We start from the raw sequence: 12,885 nt of genomic DNA on the forward strand, positions 1-12,885 counted from the left end.
GAAGGATAGGCTCTAAGGACACATTTTCTTTTTCTCACTAAATCCTTCAGTGAATTCCTTGATTCTCTCCCATTCTACTTTGTCATGTAGAAAAGAAGTAGGAGTTGCAACTATCCTGGGTTAGATTTAAAAACAATCACTTTATTGTAATTTTTGGTCTCTCATGATCAAATTAGGTAAAGGGTATCTCAGCTAATGGTATGCATAATTGATCTGACTCAATTTTCTTTCCACTTCCTGAGGGCCTTGTGAGGTTTCTTGCTACCAATCGTTTCTTAGGTTTTACACCAAAGAAAACCATCTAGCCTGAGTTTAACCAGAAAAAGACTTGGCTAACCCTGATTGTGATTAATGCAAAGTGTTCTTATTCTTTTAGCTCAGGGTTTATGTGGTGGGATCTATAAGGTGGGGGCTATTTCCCTGGTACTGGTGAGAACACGGTGGTCTTGAGCCTGACTGTTACAGTTTGAATGAGAAATGTACTTCTCTCCATGGACTCGTGTATTTGAATATGAGGTTCTCAGTAGGTGGCATTGTTTGGGGAGGGTATGGAGTCTTCAGGAAGTATCTTCAGAATCTCCCTGGAAAAAGTATGCCACTGGTATCGAGGTTTGAGAGTTTATAGCCTTCCTCTTGTTTGTGCTCTGCTTTCTGTGTATGAATGTAATATGATCAGTTGGCTTTCTGCTCCTGACACCATGTCACACCTTCCTGCCAGGAATACTGTATCTCTTTGCAATAGTGACCCAAATGAAGCCTTTCATTCTTAAATGACATTTTGCTGTGTTCTATCAAAACAACAGAAAAGAAGCTAATATACTGACCAAATGTCAGAGAGCATAGCAACTGGGATGATTTTTATGGTTGTTGAAAGGGTCTCTCCTTTACATATGGAGGCCCATTTGGTTTCCGTTTAATCTCCAACGTGGTTTCTATTTTACCCCCTGATTTCATGTCATGGGTAGTGCTGGGATTGCTCCAGAATCTTTCTGCTCTTACTGGGACTTCACTCACAAGTCCCTGTGGAGATTTTGAGAGTGTTGAGATATTTGTGTTGAGTTGTCTGAGAATGAAGGCATAGGGCAGTTCCACTGTTTAGAGATATGGCATCCCAGCTTCTCAAGGTAACTGAGATTTGGGGAGGCTTTGGGAAAGTCTCTAGTTAAAACTTTGAATTTTATCTTTGTGGTCTAAGTGCCTTCCCAATGCATGGTAATTAGTAGGTACTCAATAGAAACTTATTGAACAAGTATGTAAAGGTTCATGGAAAGATAATTGCATCGTTACATTGAAGAATTTAATATACAGCTGTTATTTTGTGCAATTGAAAAACAGGGATTTGTTAAACATAATTTGTGTCTTGGGTTGTTTGTTGCTTTGCAAGCAATTACTTCCAAAAAAATCCCAAGATGTACTTTATGAGATCCAAGAGACAGAACTCTTTCAATTCTAGATGCCCTGTAAATTCGTGTTTTCCTTTGCATATATTAAAATTCCTTTTAACTTTCCAACATAATAATTTACATAATGAAAGTTCTGTGAGAATGAACATTAATTTTGATAATTTAAAATGTGAATTGCTACTAAGACTATTTTATGACTTTTTAAACTGCCAGTTATTATTTTTTTATTCTGTTTGTGCGTTGATTTCATTGAAAAGTCAGTGTTGTTAAAAATCTTAAAATGGAAATTAGACACCACTCGTGAAGTTCCTCTTTCATCCCCATGTGGTCAGCAGAGGTTGATTACTTTTGCTTTTTATTTATTATATCTTTATTACTATTTCCTACTGCTTTAAAACTATTTATTCACTGCTTACTGTTTTCTTCCTATGTTGGACACAAGTCTCTTATGCATCCTGTGAATTCCGGTCTTCCCATGCTAGGAGGGCATCCCATTCTAGAAAAAGATAACCAGCATTTCAGCCATGTTGAGCAATGTAACCAACTCTTACCTACTTTTGCTTATCTCTCAGTCTAGAGTTGTCAGCATGACAGAGATCATCATCTTCTCTCTTCCCCTTTTATCCTCTGTGGAAGGTGGAGTATCTTCCATGGAAGTGCATGCCTCTGGTTCTAGCATATTCCACACATCCTCTGACTTTCAATGTTTCAAACAGAAGCTTCCAGTTAGATGGGAACAGGATCTAACTCCTGCTTCTGAGGTTCAGATTTCAGCACTGGATCAGTTTCTAGTTCTGAACTTCCTTTGGACTGACCATTCTGCCTCCTCGCTTCTCAGATGTCTTTAGAAACACATTCTAGGGATTGGATTTAGATTGTTCCTCTGAGAAGACACTGGACGGCCCCCATCTAACCCATCTTCCCTTCCACCATCTGTGGCATTAGTCATGACCACTTTAAAGGACACTCCCTGAAACTGACCCAGTCAGTGGTATCAGGTTTTCTCTCTGGAGCAAGAAAAGCAGCAGCCCATACCTCATTAGCTGAAGAAGGAAGATGGCAATTAAGCAATGCCCGGAACTGAGTGGACACTAGGTGTCTGTAATTCCACAGTCTCAGTCCCACAGGCGAAGGAGAGATGAAGAGAGGTGTGTGTGATAGCTTGACACATGCTCTGTCCTCTACTTGGTGTTTTCCAGAGAACTTGCTGCCTCCTTTTGTGGGAAGAATGCGAGTGGAATGGGCAGCCGTTTCACAACTTGTCAAAGGGGGAATTCACTGGTGCTAGCCTGAACAATTTACTATTGGCAATAATGCCACTCTTGACTGAGTTAAGGAACCCCAGCCTGCAAGCGATTCAGAGGGCTAAGGACTTCCAGAAATTTCTTTCCTTTTTGTTTACAGTCTGTGAACATATGGCCGGAGGCAATTTGTTCAGTTGGCTAAATCACCATGCTAATGAGGTGGAGAGGCCCTGGATGAGTTATTTAGCTTGTAGCAGGAAAAAAATATGCTGTTTTCCTTCCATAAATGACACTCCTGAAGGTGGAAAGCCCATTCGTACTTGGGTGGAAGCTGCTGGGCTGTGTTAGCTCTAGGCTAGACTAGTATCAAGAAAAGAGGCTCTTAGCTCATGAGGACAGGAGGTGGTTTGTTCTCAGAAGAGCACCCAGGACTATCGTGTGGATCTCCTCCAAGACTGTTTATTCCCTAGTCCCGGACTGCAGCAGCATGAACTGGAGCTGCCTTCGAGCCACAGTGTGCATGGCCAGGCCTTGCCACCCTTTGATTTTGCAAGCAGTGTGGAGTCTTCCTGAGACTAGCTGCAGGAAAATCTGTCAGTTAGCACACGAGAGATAACCTTGGAAGCTCCGAAATGTCTCGGTGTTTCATTAAGGAATGAACATGAAGCATGTCCTCCTAGTATTAGTTTGACCAAGAATGAGACCAAATTTGAATTCTCCACCTCTTCCTGTGCCTTCATTCTTTCTATGGCTTGTGGTGTCTAACCTGTGCGTAGCCTGTCTGTGACATCTTCTGATGCCTGACTGTGACTCCAAGCCTGTCCTGTGTCTGCCTCTAACAAAGGGTTTTCTTTGTATCTATTGAACAGAAACCATCATGTGGGAAAGGGACATGGTATTCCTTACAGAGAAACCTTTAGCAAAGTTTTACAAGGGAAGAAGCTCTCATCTACTCCAAATGACTCAGAAGCACTCACTACTGCAAACATTCGTTATCAATCTATATCCATAGGTTAATCCCAATGTTTAAGGTGAACATTTGTTGTAGAAAATTGCTTCCAACCTGTTGGCTACTTTTAGCAACATACTCATACATGAAAATGTTATTGTAGATCAGAGACATAGAAGAGTACATAATTTATGATTAAAGCTATGCATTAGGTTATGTTGTAAGAAACTGATTGCATTGGGAAATACTAGACATGTAAAGTTGGTCACATTGTTCCCTTAAAGGCAGATTAAAATTAAGCAAAGTTTGCAGTGGGTCAGCAGGTTAAGTCCAGGGTCTTAAGTGATATTATAGGTGTTACTAACTTTGCCATGAGGTCGAGATATATTTTCATGAAAATGTGTCACTGCAAAGCCTGTCTGCTCTACTTTGTCTTTTGTGATGGATTAATGAAATGTTTTTATATCTCACTGAAAGTTGCAAATCTTTTTGAGGTTAACAGTGTTAACCTCAAAATTGGATATTTTGAGAAAGAATTGGGTATAGTCCCAATTTCTTAATTTGGAACTCAGACTAAAATAAAAACCTAACCAATAAGCCAAACCAAAACATCCCCCAAAACAACTTTACAGAGTTCCCTTTACAAGGTTTGACTATTCACTAGCACATCTATATTGGAGCAAATGTAATTCTATGCTAGTCCCTGGTTCGGGCTGTCTTCTGCAGCAACACCTTCTCTCTGTGTCTCTGTTTTGGGGAAGGAGACGTGGGAGATCTCTGGGTCTCTCATTAAAGGGACTGATGCATTTACAGGATTTGAGCTCCAAAAACTAGTCATTGTCTTGATACTATCATATTGAGAGTTTGGATACAATGTGTCTGTTTATTATATTAAGAGCACTGCCTGCTCCTGCAGGTTTAATTCTTAACACACACACAGTGGCTCATCACCATCTGTAACTCTAATTCTGGGGAATCTGGGCTCATCTTCTTTGGCCTCTGTGGGCACCAGGCATGTTTGTGAGGCCCAGACACACATGCATGAGAAACATATATTATACAAAGATCTAAAGATGATGGCATCTCAGGGAGAAGAAAGACATCTCTAACATCTGTGGAGATGCTTGACTATAAGCAAGAACGAGAGAGGAAAAACAATGGACATGAGAAAAGTGGCGGTCGGGGGTAGAGGGAGGCCAGAGGAGCTCTTCATAGAGCAGCCTTCATCTCTGAACCAAACCCCTCTTCAATCTCCCTGAGTAGTTTTAGATCAGTATCCCAAACAAAGGAGACATCTAGCTTTTATAGCCTTTTAAAGGATTGCTGCAGGTTCTAAGTCACATGATTTAGTTCAGCACAGCATAACTGACAAGGAGCTTGGAAAAGCCGGGTACCATAAAGTACCTGAGAGCTGTCAACTCATACCACAGGATGCTTCTTAACTCTATCCCAGAGAGAGCTGCAGGAAGGCATGGCCTGATGCAAGGTATATGATCAAACTTGAAGGTACAACTTCCTAAAGTTCATAACCTATAGATTTTACACAAATAATGTCTTCAACTGTTACTATTGCTTTCAGTGTAGCAAGAGAGTTATCATTACAGTTTCCCTGATGCAACTAATAAATTGAGTAAAGGATTTGCCTTTTATGTAGGTGAAATTTACTGATCTCTTACCATTTATAAGTCAGTATTTCTTTGCTTAAAAGCAGAGCTATTAAAAAATCACTGTTCTACAGAGTGTTAAGAACAGAAAATAAAATGTGAATTATGTATTTCAGAATTTCCACAACAGAATAATTTAAGATGCATAGTTGAAAAGAAAATGATTCCTTATATTTATCAGGGTGTTAGTCAATGGCAAAGAGATAGAGCTCAGTGGAATTTTAGGCAAATACTGTCAAGGTTCATCCCATAAAATCGCAGAGAGAAGGGCAGCTTTTTATAGGACAGCCTTGGACATGGTCAGCCAAGAAAAGCTTGGCTTTCTTCTTTAAGAGTCTTTTATAAGCTAGAGAAAGAACTGAAGGAGCTGAAAGGGTCTGCAACCCCATGGAAAGAACAAAATTATCAATTATCCAAACCCACCACAGCTCCTAGGCACTAAAACACCAACCAATGAGTTCGCATGGAGAAACCCATGGCCCCAGGTGCATATGCAGCAGAGGATAGCATTGTCTGGCATCAATGGGAGGAGAGGTCTTTGGTCCAGCAAAGGCATGTTTTCCCACTGTAGGGGAATGAAAAAGTGCTAAGGTGGGAGAGGGTGGTTGGGGGAGGGAGCACCTTCAATGGGATGGGGGATGAATTGGGGGAAATGGATAACATCTGAAATGTAAGTGCAGAGAATATTCAATAAAACAAACAAAAACAGAGTCTCTGGAAGCCATATAGTCTTCTTCCCCTGCACACACTGAAGCAAGCCACTGCAAGGGCAGGTCACTGTGGACCGTGAAAGCAGTGTCTCAGGTCCCTCAGATCACCTGCGGGTCCGCCCCACTACTGTGCTTCCCGGTCACAGCTTGAATGCCACTAGCGCTTTCTGTGACTTCACAGGACCTGCTCTGGGACACAAGTAAGAGTTTCTTCCCATCTGTCAAAATTTCATCTGTGGCTTTAAGAACTTAATTATGAAACCAAACACAGGTGATGGGTTCTGTCCCTCGGGACCTCCACTGCTTTCAGACACAGAGCATGAGTCTCATGTTCTTATCATTAGCCAATTAGCTGTAAATGTGAGGATGAAGGGCAGTCTTTCTCTTTGATAATTTGCCTGAACAGCTCCCAGAGTTGAGGAGAACTCGCATTCATCAGTTTACTGTGAAGGACACAGCTTAGGAAGAACCATACCAGTGAGCTCCCAAGCCCTCTGCAAAGGTGCTACCAGCACCATGATGTGGTTCTCAGCCTGGAGTTTTCCAAAAGCAGTTGTTTTGAAGATTTGATGGAATCTTCAACAAGGTAGCACCAGACCTTAGCCTGTCTGCAGTTGCCCAAGAACTGTCAAAACCCACTGTGGATGCCACTTCCTGCTTGGGGATGCCTGCCTCCAACATTTGCCTTCCTCTAACCTGCCATGTTACCTTTCTTCCCAGTCCTACCCTCATCTATGACAGATCTTTTGATTGTTTCTAAACCTATGTTTTATGGTAAACATGGGCTTAGTCAGTGAAGTGACAACTTCAGAGAAATTCCAATGTTATCAAATATTTCCTTTTTTTTCCTATAAGGAAATCATGAACTGTTTACTCACACAAGGCTAGCTTGCTTTCTTTGAGATTAGAGCCTAAATACAGAGAGTAAGGAGCTAGAGTTGTTTCATTTCCTGCCTTAAACTTCATATAATATATCAGTATAGTTTCTATGTCAATTTTGTATGTTTGTGTGTTCCATTGCAGTAATGCCTTCAAATACATATACATTTGAAAGAGAGGGAGGGCATAGAACACAGAAATAAATTACCTTAAATCAGCTACCATAATTGGAGGATGAATAATTGACCAGAGGACAGCTGTATGAGGGGACATACACACTCATTTTATGTGCAAGCACACCCCCTTTTCCAGCTAAGCAACTGAGCCTCGGCCAGTTTTGCTCATAGCAGCAGCAAATCTGTCAGTCAATCTAGACCCTCAGACTATGCGCATAATGACTAATGAAGATGATTAATCTAGTTTGCAAAAGAGATTTTTTATTGGGTTACATACTTCCAGAAAAATGGCTGTATATAAAAAATACACACTGTTTAGTCATACAGAAAATTTGTCATGAATAAATAGAAACTATATACTTTAGGATACAATATTGTTGATGTGTTGAGTGATGTAAAGATAAAACACACTTTTAAGGTCAAGGGCTTATATGGATGAAGAGTGGTCTTATCTGAAAGTTTAGGAAATAGTGTATCAGGAAGGAACCTGTGACCTGTGTGTAATCAACAACATTTGTAAATACAGAACTATTTATTATGTTGCTAATGGTCTGGCATTGAACTTAGAGCCTACACAGGCCTGGCTAAGTTTTACTGCTGAAATGCATAAATATGATTTTTTTCCTCTTTGTTTCTCTGAGAAAGAATATCACTAAGTTTTTTAGTGTGGTGTTTAATTTATCATCCTCCTGCCCCAGATTCCTGACTAGCTGTGATTCTGGGTACACACCATGGTCAATGGGGTGAGTTTCATATTGTTTTATCCATAGAAAATGCTGTCTGGGTCCCAGAGAAAGCCTTGGCAGGGTCAATACCTCCGGGTCTCTGCAAAGTGCTGGTCTGCTTTACTGATAACTTCCTTGAGGTAGGCAGTCAGGACACATGGAGGAGTCCTGGTTATCCAGGAGCATTCCCTAAGAGCAAGGAGAATATGTAGAAGAAATATCATCTTTGTTTTTGTCTAGGCTGCTTCTCCTCCACAGGACTCAATTTTAGTGTCCCTTGGTTACCAGCTACCACAAAACTGCAAGCTTAAGAACATAAAAGACATGTGTTCCTCTCTATCCATGGAGAGGTCCTGCAGTTTCCCTAGACAGAGATGAAATGTCTACAGGGCTGGTGGCAGCCTCTGGTGGCTGCTGGTGTTTCTTGGCCTGGCTATATCCTCCAGCCAGCCTTCACATGTATTATGCTTCCTCACCTTAATTATCTTCATCAAACCTAGTTCTGTACCTGTCTGTGCAGACACCAGGACCCCTGGGGAGCCCACATTCATTTCACTTTTCTTGACTTTTATTTTGTTTTATTTTATTTTATTTCATTTAATTTTTCCTAGAACACCTAGCTCTAGAGATAACACGTTTATATTCTGCAGATACTGCTGGTTTGAACTCACCCTGCAATATTAACTAAAACAAACTTGTTCATTGACACACTTATCAGCTCTCTTCCTCCAGGAGTCGCTCTTACCTTATTCCTAAGTATTTCTGTGAAATTGTAGCCCAGATGAGTGACTTATGCCTACATCTTTGTTCTGGGGTGTGCTTTGGAGGAGAAACAAGACTCCCAAGCTAACAAAAACCACCAGGAAGTGGTTAGAAAGAATACCCTTCTCAGTCATTGGCAACCAACCAGAAAAATGTTTAATAAAGATAGTGGATACTCATATGATGCAATAGACTGGTTTCTATTTGTTTGTGTATTATAGCAGCAAACTCTTCCACATCTAATCCATGGTAGCTAAAAGTTATACAGAGCACAGAAAGATGAGGAAACCCACCACACAAGATCACACAGCTTGAAAGAGAGGCGGAGCTTTCTTCTTGATTATTTTATTATATTACTAATTGAAAGCACATATCCATGCACCCAATGATTATGAAGTGAACAAAAATTTCAGAACACACTGGGCATCTTTAAGGACTGATTTTTCTACTAAGCCTAAATAATTATATTTTATATATTATACACATAAAATATTAAGAGTTTGTCCTTGAACTTGATGACAGGATCAAATCACAAATAGAAACCCCCAAAGGTTTAATGCTTTTGTCATGCACATAATCAAAAGTATCTTACTTTTCATTCACACATGCCACATATATAGTTAGGTACCAAAAACTGAATGATGAGAGCCATGCATCCCAACTATTGTAACATGGAGAAGATAAACTGCCTTGGTTTAGAAATGTACTCTTTTAGGTGCTTTAATAGGAACACCAAGGCAACAAGGGAGGAAAGTCTGTTTCTCAGAGGGAAGAATTAGAGACAAAGAGAGCGATCGTCAGAGGATGTGGACAGATGTTAATAATGTGATAGCCTGCCACCTGGAAAGATATACCCAGTAAAGGAAGTGAGGAGAGCTGCCTTCATCTCTCATGTACTGTCCTGTGTCCTGTACTGGTCAATCTGGGGCTTCAGAGAAAAGGGAAAGTGGGGTGTGTTCTGGCGCTAGCGAGGAGGGCATCAGAGCAAGGCAACCTATCCAGGTCGGTCACTGAAGCAGTGAGAGACACTCACAGGAAGCAGGTGGTTTTTCCCTAAGGTTGTGGAATCCATACACAGAACTCTGGAACAAGCACACAGAGCTGAATTGGCTGCTAAGGAAGAGCCTGGTAGCTCTGGAGCCAAAGCAACCCTGGATTTGCCAAATGTCACCTAATTGTCTTGAGACAGCTGGGTGTGATTGGTACCTGCAGAAGAAACCAGTCTGAGCCACCAGAGGCCATGGAACAGGCTGCCTTTTCTCCTACATTTCCAATGGAGAAAAGAATGGGGCAATCAAATTGATTTTTATATATTTAATGTGGCTACAGTTAATAATGTGTAGATTTTTTTTTTTTTTTTTTTTTGTGGCATTAGGTGCAGTTAGAGGTGTTGACTTCGAGTCATACTTTCAGGATATTTGGAAGAATGCTTAGTTATTTATTTTTATCAGAATAAGAAATCTCTCTGTAGGTTATTTCAGTTTCTGTGTAGTTTTAATAGGCTGTGAGCACCAACCTCCTAAGCTTTGTGCTTTACTTAGCCTGACAATGGTTTCTTGTGTTATATGATGTTAGGAAATGTTTCATTCTTGCTTTCGATATGTCCCTGTTCTCTGATCATGTGACCCAGTATCTATTTAAAACAGTGTGTTTGCATTAGAAAGGCTTGTTAGTGTGTGATTGTAGTTTCTCTCTAGACCACACCAGCTAATAACTCTCTCCCTTTGTTGTTTGGGACAACTGTCACTGGACCTACAAGCACAGACTCCAGCTTCTAGCATCTTGGCCAGACAAACTTTAGAGGAAAGAGAGACTTAAAATTTTGTCAACTGAGGAAGGCAAGTGGATCTTGGGGTGCTGTTCCTTTACTTAGGAAAACTTCAAGGAAATCTTAAGAAGAGAGATGCATTTCTTTTTAAAGGAGGGTATGGTTTATTTCATTTCACTTGTTACTACTGAATGTTAAAGAAATATGGAAAAAATTAGGTGAAGGATCGGAGCAGAAACTACAGAGAAACCTTCTTTCTGGCTTGCCCCATGGCTCAGGTTTAGATATTTTTCTTTTTTTCGTGCTTTTTAGAATAATTTATTTAATTATTCACCACTCTCTCCTCTCCTCCCATTTCCAACCTCACAAGCCCCACCCCTCAGAGAAGAGGAAATCCTCCATGGGTAGGAACCTGCCCTGGCACCTCTAATTACAGCAGGCACATCTATCACTAAGGCCAGACAGGGCAGCCTAGCTTGGGGAAGGGGACCCAAGGCAAGTAACAGAGCAGCAACAGCCTGCACTCTGATTCTCAGGAAACCCATATGAAAACGAAGCTACACTCCTGTTAAAGATGGGTAGGGGTCCTACGTCTAGCCCTTGCATGCTCTTTGGTTGGTGGTTCAGTCTTTGTGAGCTCCCTATATCCAAATCAGTCCCACCTGGCTGCAGGATTTGGTCACTTCAGTCTCTACCTCCTCAGATGCTACTGGGATATGGAGTCTCTACTAGGGCCAACCCATAAACATCCAGGTGCTTCCCCCATCCCAAGTCTCAGGCTACTCTCAGAGATGACCTAACTCTTCCTTTCTCTGTCAGCCCTCTCCTGCGTGCCCTGACCACACTGGATCCCCATTTCCACCCCCTCCTCTCCAACTCTCCCACCTACTTCACTCCATTCATCCACCTCCAATGTATATTTTCTTTCCCCTTCTGAGTGAGATACAAGCACAATCGCTTGAGTCGTATTTGATTTCGGCACACAGGCTTCATCTTAAGAGCAAACCTTGTTTTAGGTCGTAATCACTTGCATTCCGGCCTCACATGGGCCCTCATCTACACTCTGGAAAGAAGTCATTAGTTACACATATTCATTTTATATCTTAGGTATTTACATAAATGAACTTATCCAGTAAAGCCTTTCTATTCATTGTATTTCAGGCAGCCACAGTATTTTAAAGGCTCACCATGTTGTAATATTTATTGTTTATAGTTAAATAGTATTTTCTTGTACAGATAAGCATTTCATCATTTTTGCCAGTGATGGGTTATTCTATCTTTTTATTGCTACTATGAAAATATTCTCCTGTGGACATTTGTACTCAAAGTTATTTGTAGATATATAATTTTGGTTCTTTGTTTTCTGTATCTAGAAGTGGAATTGCTAGATAATATGGCAATTTTCTAGGAGTAATTGTCAAATTGGTTTCCAAAAGAGTTCCAAGCCTCCACTCTCCAGCACGCTTTGTGGGAGATTTCTGCATCCTCTACCTTTATCATTCTAGTTAAATGGGCCTCCTCTTTCTAATAACCATCAGAGTGGGCATGAGGTAAAAGGTCACTGCCTTCTCCATTCACATTTCTGGAATGACTGGTAATGCTGGACATACGTTCATGCTTTCCCCATTAATATTTTTCATTAGAATTGTCTATTTAGAATCTTTCTATAATTTTCATTTGTGATTGAGTTGTAAAAATTTGAAAATGTGTTTAAGCAAACACCTGTGAATTACATATGTATGTGGATAATGCAGTTTGTATGTATGTATATGTATGCATGTATACATGTATGTATGTATGTATATACACACATTCACAAATAACAGTTCCTTAGTAAAACATACACAGAAGTCCTTCTATGGAAGTAGGGTTTCCTGACATTTTTTTTCTGAAATGTCTTATATTTTTACCTTGATTATAGACTCTTCAGAGAAAGTGTGTTTATATTTGATGTTCAATTTATCCATGTTTTCTTTTGTTAATGGTGCTTTTAGTGTCTTATTCTAGAAACCATTATCTGATCCAGGGTTATTGGAGCTATGTGCTTTCTTTTTAATTCATTTTGTAGCTTTTGTTCTTCTATTTAATTGTTTGTACTGTTTCAAGTAAAATTTCACCTGTGACAAGTGGCAAGAGCCTCCCTCCCTCCACTTACTTGGTGTCATTTGAAGAAATGGTGACATCTCCCATCCACATATCACATCGCTCCTTTTGAAAATCAGCCATGAATTTAAGGTGCTTTTGGTTATTTAGTTATTAGTTATGTCTATGTTCATAACTGTATTTCTTGTCACTGGATTGTTGCATTGATGTGTTGTGATAAAGTTATACTCATATTCTTGACTTATTATTAATGATGAGAGATGTTAGTGCAGCCATGGTGGTTGTCATATGGTTATTGGTTTTATGTAATCTTGTATGTGTGCATGTCATGTTGGTTTAGAGCATGTATGTACAGGTACATGTGCACATGTGTGTACATGACACAAGTCAATGTCACATATTTTCATTAATCTGCTTTTGAGATGGAATCTCTCATTAAAGCCAGTGCTCACCGATCGGCTAAACTGTGTCACCTGTGAACTCTGAGATACTGTGGTCTCTT

Source organism: Micromys minutus, assembly GCF_963924665.1.
Source record: "Micromys minutus genome assembly, chromosome: 14".
NCBI lineage: Eukaryota > Metazoa > Chordata > Mammalia > Rodentia > Muridae > Micromys > Micromys minutus.